The sequence below is a fragment of the Podarcis vaucheri genome (genome assembly GCF_965113315.1).
Source record: "Podarcis vaucheri genome assembly, chromosome: 2".
Taxonomy (NCBI): Eukaryota; Metazoa; Chordata; class Lepidosauria; order Squamata; family Lacertidae; genus Podarcis; species Podarcis vaucheri.
In genome coordinates, this window is record NC_138760.1 from 40868368 (window position 1) to 40876851 (window position 8484).

Sequence of the window (8484 nt, forward strand, 5' to 3'; positions counted from 1 at the left end):
CATACTTCTGTTATTTTTTTTAAAAAATGATGACTCAAAGTATTCTCATTTTTATGGCACCAGTTTTGAGAGTGTTGAGAATAGCTCCTTGTTTCATTTCTTTCTGTGTGATTACATCATCCGAATAAACGTGAACCTCAACCAATACCTATATTTTGCAAATGTGCTTAGTGTTTTTTGAGTTAAATGTGTGGCGTGGATTATCTGCAAAATTCCTTGCTTTTTCTGTATGGTAGAACAATTGCGTCTTGTCTTATGGAAAGAATTCATGACAGCCATGGTGGATGCCCCTCTTTCCTGATAATGGTGAAGAGTGCCCTTACCTTAGAATTCTTGCAAGCCTTTTTATAACAATTGATACTGTTCAGAGGATTATTAAGAGCAAGCCATGACTGCAATCCTATATACACTTGGGAATACTTTTCCATAGGTTTCTGAGTATATGTATAAAGCACACAATGTCTTTCTCCCCCCCCCCCCAATTTTAAAGATTCTTATTTGTAATAATTTCAGTCTAATTATTTTTATTTAAAAGATTGCTGAGCTTCCATTCAACAAAATTGTAAGGACAGCATTCAAAGACAATCTTTTTTAAAAAAACAACCACCACAATAAAAAAACAACACAGTAGACGGAAAGTGGATAAAACCAACAGTAAGCCAGTTCATATACAGCGATACCTTGGTTCTTGAATGTAAACTGTTCCAAAAGTCCCTTCGACTTCTGAAACGTTTGAAAACCAAGGTGTAACCTCCAATTGACACAGGTGCCCTGGAAACAATGGCCGACAGCCGCATCGCACATTTGGCTTCTGAAAAATATTAGAAAACTGGAGCACTTCTGGGTTTTCAGCATTTGGGAGTCGAAATGTTCGTGTACCAAGGCGTTCGGGAACCAAGGTTCCATTGTATTTGTGCTGGAATGTGTTAACCTGACACTGGAAAGAGATATCAGTTGGTGCTAGTCCTTAGGGAGAGCATTCCATGAACAGGGTGCCACAATTAAGGTCCTTTCCCTGGTCCCCATCCACTTAGAGGAAAGAGAGGAAGTTTGCATTTTTTGTTTTATAGGCTGAGAGTAGCTGATGGGACATGAAGAAAGCGAATATATACATGGCTGAAGGTGAGGACAGGTGACCCCACCTAGGCCCGAAGTCACCCCCCCAACCAGGCCTCAAAACTGTCCAAAATTCCTTTTCTCTCTTCTAAAAAATCCACAGCTAAAGTTTTCCTCTGCTTTTCTCACAAGATGATGTGCAAGGGCAAACCGTTACTTTTATCAGTACGAGAAGGCTTCAAAAAGTTAATGAATAGACTCTGTCAGAGCAGGCCTGAGAAACGAATCTTATCTCATTCAGTTGCAACATCTTTGGACATGCTGAACCGCTCACATTCCCCTTTCCTGGGAAGGGTGCCAAGAGTCCCAATAGTCCCAAGACAGGAGCTTTCTGTTCATGCTCAGGGGAACTCAACATGGGGCAGGACTCCTGAAGAGGAGGAGAAAGGGGAGGGAACTGGAAGGGGAATATATGCTCTGTGCAAATGACTGTGAACCCGTGCTTGTTTGTGAACTATCACACTTGCTCCTTCTACCAGTTCATGGATGGTAGAAATAAAGCTTTTTCTCTGAAACTATTCCTTGAGTGTCTGTTGACTCCCATCTCCCTTTCCCGGGCGTAATATTTTTCCCCACCCGAGGGCAAAACCTCATAAGGCTACATGGCTAAACTAACAAGGAGAGGAAATGCTACAAGCGTAGAAGGATCTGACACACATGCAAATTTGCAAAATGTTTTTTCCTCCTATGGGTCCCTAATACTTCTGTTACTACCTAGGTTGTAAATGGTGATGTGGAAAGCAGACATGGCTGGGAGCTGCTCTGGCAGAACAGCAGTGTGCGCTCTACTGTCTCCTAGGGACCATCTTTGCATGGATGCCTCTCACATTTTACTGCTCCTCCCCTAGGCCCTCCACTGTCCTCTGCCGCAAGCAGCTCATTGTAAAACAGCCCCTAACAAAGGTAATAGTTGTGGCATTATGAAAATCAAAGTCATTTGCATGATTTCCTTCATGGCCCGAATCCATAGCTTCTAGCTGGCAGCCGCAATCCTTCCTAAGAAGATGGATGTCTTTGAGCCAGGCCTGTCACTTGCTGAGGCAAACATGTACCGTGCGGTGCCTGCAAAGCGGGGTCTGGGGAAGCTGCCCGGGAATAAATGATGGCCGACAGCAACTTCACGGAAACTTTGGAAGCAGGTGAGACCTGGGCATTGTTGCGCAGGCTGCAGCACACGATGGCAGAGTGGTTTGCGAGTTGCGGTTTTAAGGTTTCTAATGCAGTAGGAGCAGGCAGCCAACAAACGCAGATGGTGCCTCAATTATCCGTAGAGTTGTGGGCTAGATCTAGAGTCCTGCTTGCCGCAACCGGTATAGGAACACACGGGCGCAAGGACAGGGAAACGCAAACCTGGAGGAATGCAAATGGGACCTGTTAGCTTTCTAAGAGGAGTGCTGTAGTCCAGGACTACAGGCAGCCTGGAATAGGAACCTTGGGGTAAGATATTGTGTGTGTGTGTGTGAGAGAGAGAGAGAGAGAGAGAGCGCGGAGGTGTAGCTAGCTCATAGCTATCAACCTTCCCCCTTTTTTGTGGGAAATCCCCTTATTCCAGTGCCGTTTCCCGCCTCTATCCTGGATTGTTAGATATCCCGTAGACTGTCCCTGGGACAGGTGAGGCTGCTGATCCCTTATTTTCGAGGCTGCTGATCCCTTATTTTGAAAGTTGACAGCTATGAGCTAGCTGCTCTGGCACCTGGAGCGGTGGGGGCGGGGCGAACCGCCTGTGGGGGTGGCGATCCACGCATGAGGGCGGCACAGCGCAGCAAGCTGCCCACGGAGTCCGCCTGGTGGACGCAAGCCCCACGCTGCTGTTTTGGGCAGTGCGGGACCCTGAGCCACTGTGTCACTCCCAGGAGAGACACATGGCCCGGGCGCTTTGCAGACCAGGCCCCACGGTGAGTGCTGTTTTGTCACCCCCTCATGGATGACATCCAGGGCAGCCTGCACCCCCTGCACCTGCTTCCTACAGCCCAGAGAGAGAGGGAGGGAAGGAGAGACCCCTTGAGGCTTTTCCCACCCATGCTGTGTAGCCCTAGAAGGCAGAGCCGTAGCTACAAAGGGGCTAGCCTTTATTTTTTGCCTCAGGTGAAGCCTCCAGAGAGGCACCATTGATGTTCCCAGCCTGTGTATGTGTGTACGCAAAGGCGTGTGTGTGTGAAACTGGGTCTTTGACCCGGTTGAAATAAAGCCTAGTTTTGCCCCTGCCAGAAGGCATCCAGTGTTTTCTCCAAGGCAATACCTTTCAGGCTGAAGTCCAGGGCTTTGCTCAAAAAGAATGAGTAGGAGGGTCCCTAAATCAGCAAGGCTGGCTTATCGCATTTGGCAGTAAATGACGTGATTAATACACATTACCATCTAAAGAGGGGTGTCCACTGTGTCATCAATATCAATATAACAACCAGACAATTAAAAAAAAAACCACATTCCATCTTTCTCTCTTTAAACCCAAGTACTTTTAAAGGCTTACGCTGTCCCCCAAGTATGTAGAAGCCACACAAATCTTATTTTTGGGTAGTGGTATTTTGTTTCCAAACTGATAGGCACTAAACCTTCTTAGTTTGCTATAATAACAGGGCTTATGGCTGATTGCTTGACATGTTGAATCTTGTTATTTGAAATAAATGGCTTCTCCTGTTTTTTTTGGTATTTTGTTTTAAAAAAGATAATGAGAAGCAAGGCTGATTTTGTTCTCTTCCTACAAAAGGCATTTGGTCTCCAGTGTTATCTCTGAAAGGAGGAAATAAATAGAAAGGTTAGTGGTTTATATAAGAAATTTCTCATGCTGTCATATTAAAAGGAAATCGCCATTTATGAAAGTCATTTGTTGAAATCAACTTCAATTAGGCTCCCTTTTGCTATGTGATGGTTTCTGCCTGCTGGCAATACAGTATCTTCTGTAAGTGGGTTTCTGGCTTTTTTGTTTTTTTTAATGATTCTGGATGAATCATTTTCTCTGCAAATTATAGGAATACAGAAATAAAAGGTGGGACAATCCAGCCCGAAAAACAAGGTACTCTTTCTTGACGGCCTTTGCAACAGAGCATTTATTAAGGTCCTAAAATCAATCCCAGGCATCTCCATGTAGCACAAGGAGCAGATGAGGAAGCTGATTGGTCTCTTGTAGGTCCAGCACTTACTCTACCCTATATAGATCATGTTGTGCCATATGCAGTATACCACAAGTAAAAAGACAACATCTAGTACATAAAGAGCCATCCACTATTATGCCAGTGCTGAAACTGATGGTCCATCTAGCCTAATAATGTCAATGATGAATGAATGAATGAATGAATGAATGAATGAATGAATAGTCTCAAACCTGACTGCCTAGAAATACCTTTCTCAGCACTGCCTCTTGGAGATGTTGATAAGTCAACGTTGAGCGTCAAGTAATTGATCTTGTGTTCTATCTTGCCTACTCATCTGCTAAATAGAAAGTGAGTACTGTTATCAAAGGACATGGGTGGCACTGTGGGTTAAACCACTGAGCCTAGGGCTTGCCGATTAGAAGGTCTGTGGTTTGAATCCCCGTGACGGGGTGAGCTCCCGTTGCTCAGTCCCAGTTCTTGCCAACCTAGCAGTTCGAAAGCACGTCAAAGTGCAAGTAGATAAATAGGTACCGCTCCGGCGGGAAGGTAAACGGCGTTTCCGTGTGCTGCTCTGGTTCGCCAGAAGCGTCTTAGTCATGCTGGCCACATGACCCGGAAGCTGTACGCTGGCTCCCTTGGCCAATAAAGCGAGATGAGCACTGCAACCCCAGAGTCAGCCATGACTGGACCTAATGGTCAGGGGTCCCTTTACCTTTACTGTTATCAAAGGCTGAGCACATGCAATAGATTTGTTAAGAGCTGGTGGAAATTGAAACTCTCATGCCCTCCATCATTTCTCCGATGAAAATAGGATTAAATATCCTATTTAACATCATCAACAACAGAAACAACAACACCACTCTGCCCATCATACTGGGTTGCCTCAGCCACCCTGGGCAGCTTCCAATATATATATAATGTAACAAAACATTAAACATTAAAAAACTATACAGGGCTGCCTTCATATGTCTTCTAAAGGTTGTAAAGTTACTTTTCTTCTTGAGTCGGGGGTCATATAATTCCATACCCTCCAACATTTCTCTGATGAAAAAAGGGACGTCCTAAGGAAAAGTGGGTCATTCTGGAATCGAATCAGAAACCGGGACGGCTTCTGTAAATCTGGGACTGTCCCTGGAAAATAGGGACGCTTGGAGGGTCTGTGAGGGGTAAACTACAATGCCCAGAATTATTTGATGGAAAGAATGTGCTTTGAATGTGCTTTAAAGGTATAGCGCAGGCATGTCCAGCTCCCAAGAGACTGCGATCTACTCCCAGTATTAAAAAAAAAACAACTGGCAGTGGGGCATGCATGGGGTGGGTGGATTGCCCAGAGTTGTTGAGCTTTTTATGGGAGGGTTGCACAGAGTTTTAAAGCTTTTTTTGCAACTGATCCTGCAACCTACCAGGATCAGCCGGGGATCTACCAGTAGATCACGAGCTGCTGGTTGGACATCCCTGGTATAGTGTGTCCACAGCCAAAGAGGCCCCTTGGCCATGTCCAAGAGAGCTATCATATGTCAATTGAGGCAGGAGCTTCTGTACCTACACACGCTGATGAGCTTGCCCCAGTGAGCAGGGTTGATCAGAGGGTAATACCTTCTGAGCAAGGAATGCACTTCATAAACATCAAGTCAGTCAGAAAGTTCAGCCAGATGAGCTTTGTCACGTTCTGGGGTAGAGGAAAGTACAGGAGGGAGGCAGGCCCTTTCTTCAGCCGGAACTCAGTTCTGGCACCTCTCAGGTGGGTTCCATTGCCCTTGTAAGAGAACAAGGGAGGCGTTCATGGTGAGTTCCGGCACCTCTTTTTCTAGAAACATTGCACTGGGGTGGGGGGGAGGGATTTGGAATTTCAAATATGGTGGACCCTAAGCATTAAAACAAAGCTCAGCATGGATCTCCCAGCTACTGATTTGATCCCCAGCATTTCATAACAAATTCATTGCAAGGGTGTAGAAAGACTTCTGGCTGAAATCCTAGATGTCTGAATTTCAGAGATATTGCCAGAAAGGGTCGGCGGGACTTGTCCTGATCAAGCACTAGTCTGATAGCATATGGTAATTCTTTTTTATTGTGACAGGAGGCAGATAAGTGATTATTATTAGATAGCCTTTCTCCAATAGCGTTCAATTTTGGGTCAGCAAAAGCAGAGAGGAGCAGGATAATCCACTTCCAGTGGTTCAGGGCTCATCCACACTTCTGCTTGTCCCTCTGCTTCATCCTGGGAAAACTCTCTCCTTACTGCTGAATCAGAGCAAATGACAACTGGTTTTTCTGCAGATTGATGTTTGCTGTGAATCAGTGGTAAAGAGCAGGTATCCCTAGGTAAACTGGTGGGGCAAATGGGAAACCCTCGGGTCCCTTCCCTAGAAAGCATGCCTTGGGAAATCACATCCACACAATATAGTCGTACCCTTGGGTTGAAGTAGATTCAGGTTAAGCATTTTAGGGTTGTGCTCCGCAGCAACCCGGAAGTAACGGAACACTTTACTTCCGGGTTCGCCGCATGCGCAGACGCTCAAAATGACATCATGTGCATGCACGGAAGCAGCGAATTATGGCCCGCGCATGCGCAGACGCGGGTTGCATTCGCTTCAGGCTGTGAACGGGGCTCCGGAACGGATCCTGTTCGCATCCAGAGGTACCACTGTACATTTAAAGCACTTGTATCCTACTTAGCAGTCATGGCTTCCTCCAAAGAATCTTGGGAACTGTAGTTTATTTCTCACAGAGTTGCAATAGCCAGCACTTAGGGGTAGAAGAATCTGTTGGTTTTGGTTCTCTTACAGTCTTTTCAGGTCTGAAATTCAGTTCTCCACATTTCTGTATCAATTTGCATTTTTTAAAAACAACAACAACAACTCTGCTTAGTTCAAATTCCTCCTCTTTTAGTCAATGCCTTAAAACAACAGTATATTAAATGCCAAGTTTTTGCATTATCCTCTGCCCATGGGGATCATATAATAGATTCAGGAAAAACAAATCTCCACTTTTCTGAAGTCTATGAATCACTTTGCGCCTTCGAGGAGCCTTTTCAGGAATGTATTGAATCATTTTTACACAGTGTTTTTGTCCCAAATTTTACTCCAGAATTTAGGGGATGCTTTAATGATAAAGTAACATCTGAGGAAGTGCATTGTTATTTCTAAACTAAAACCACAGCACTGATCTGGCCCAGATAGATTGTCTGCAGACTTCTACAAATGAGGTAACGGTCCCACACCTTGTGGACCTATTTAATGGGATTGTTGAGAGCAATATTGGGTGGTAATCCAAAAGCCAGGAAAAGATCCCAAACTGGTGGATTCTTATCACCCTAATTTGCTCCTCAGTCAGGGCAAGGAAATGCATCCCCAGGAGGAAAGAGTGTCTTTACCTCAGGCACCACTCTGTGTGTGCACGCGTGCTTGTGTCAGGGCAGCAAACCTTTTCTGCTCAGGGGCAACAGAATAAATACAGCCATCTTGAATGCAGAGACCAGTTGGTCCTGGGGATGCTAGCTCTTTTTCATGGCAGTGGACCAGATCACATAGTCTGTGATGCCAGCTTTCAGATTCTATAAACTTGTGCAAAAGAGAGCAATGCCTGAACGCTGCATTCCTATTTACAAGCAAATTATCCCTGGATTGGCTCCTTTCCCTTGTTTTCATCAGGTATAACCCAACCCATCACTTTTTCCAAGGGCAGTGAGTTCCGCAGCTGTGAATGTATGGTTTTCATTCCTTTAGCTAGCTTTTATCAGGTCAACACATATGCTGCTGATCTCCAGTTTTATCATAACCTCCCACATCTCTTGCCTCCTCTGCAGTCCCAATCTGTCTCTTTGGCAAGATGAAGAGCTTGTGTCAGAAATGGACTGGATGTGTTTAAGAGGTCAAGAAAGAAGATGTCCTTTCTGAAGTGGATTGAAATCTCCAGGGCTCTTTGAAGTCTCGTGCCATTCCTTTTGAACAGATATTGAAATAAAGGGGAAATAGATGTTTTAAAAAATTGATATTCCTTTAGTTTTGCTAATGCTTGCAAGCCCTGAATTCTCATTCTCTCTCTCTCTCTCTCTCTCTCTCTCTCTCTCTCACACACACACACACACACACATTCCTTACCAAGAAAAGAGCACAAGTCACAAGTCTTCCTAGAGCCAAATTAATTATCCCAAGGGAATTACTCTTCATCCTGCTTTGTGTTTCATTCATTGGTGTAAACATGTCAGTTCCTCCTGCTCAAAACCTGACAGAACAACCATGATGGGGCCTCGGCTAGTCTCATTGTATTCTGAAGCATC

At 44.9% G+C, this 8484-nt stretch overlaps 2 long non-coding RNA genes across 2 annotated transcripts; one reads left to right on the top strand and one right to left on the bottom strand.

Annotated features, from left to right (window-relative positions):
• Nucleotides 1–10: 10 nt before the first annotated feature.
• LOC309522062 lies at nt 11–3690 on the bottom strand. Its single transcript, XR_014214825.1, has 2 exons — nt 3584–3690; nt 11–2466 (listed from the first exon to the last, which is right to left on the bottom strand). It is a non-coding gene; the product is annotated as an uncharacterized lncRNA (long non-coding RNA).
• LOC309521941 lies at nt 2840–8192 on the top strand. The gene is made up of 3 exons (XR_014214795.1): nt 2840–3020; nt 3787–3868; nt 8011–8192. It is a non-coding gene; the product is annotated as an uncharacterized lncRNA (long non-coding RNA).
• The last annotated feature ends 292 nt before the right edge of the window (nt 8193–8484 follow it).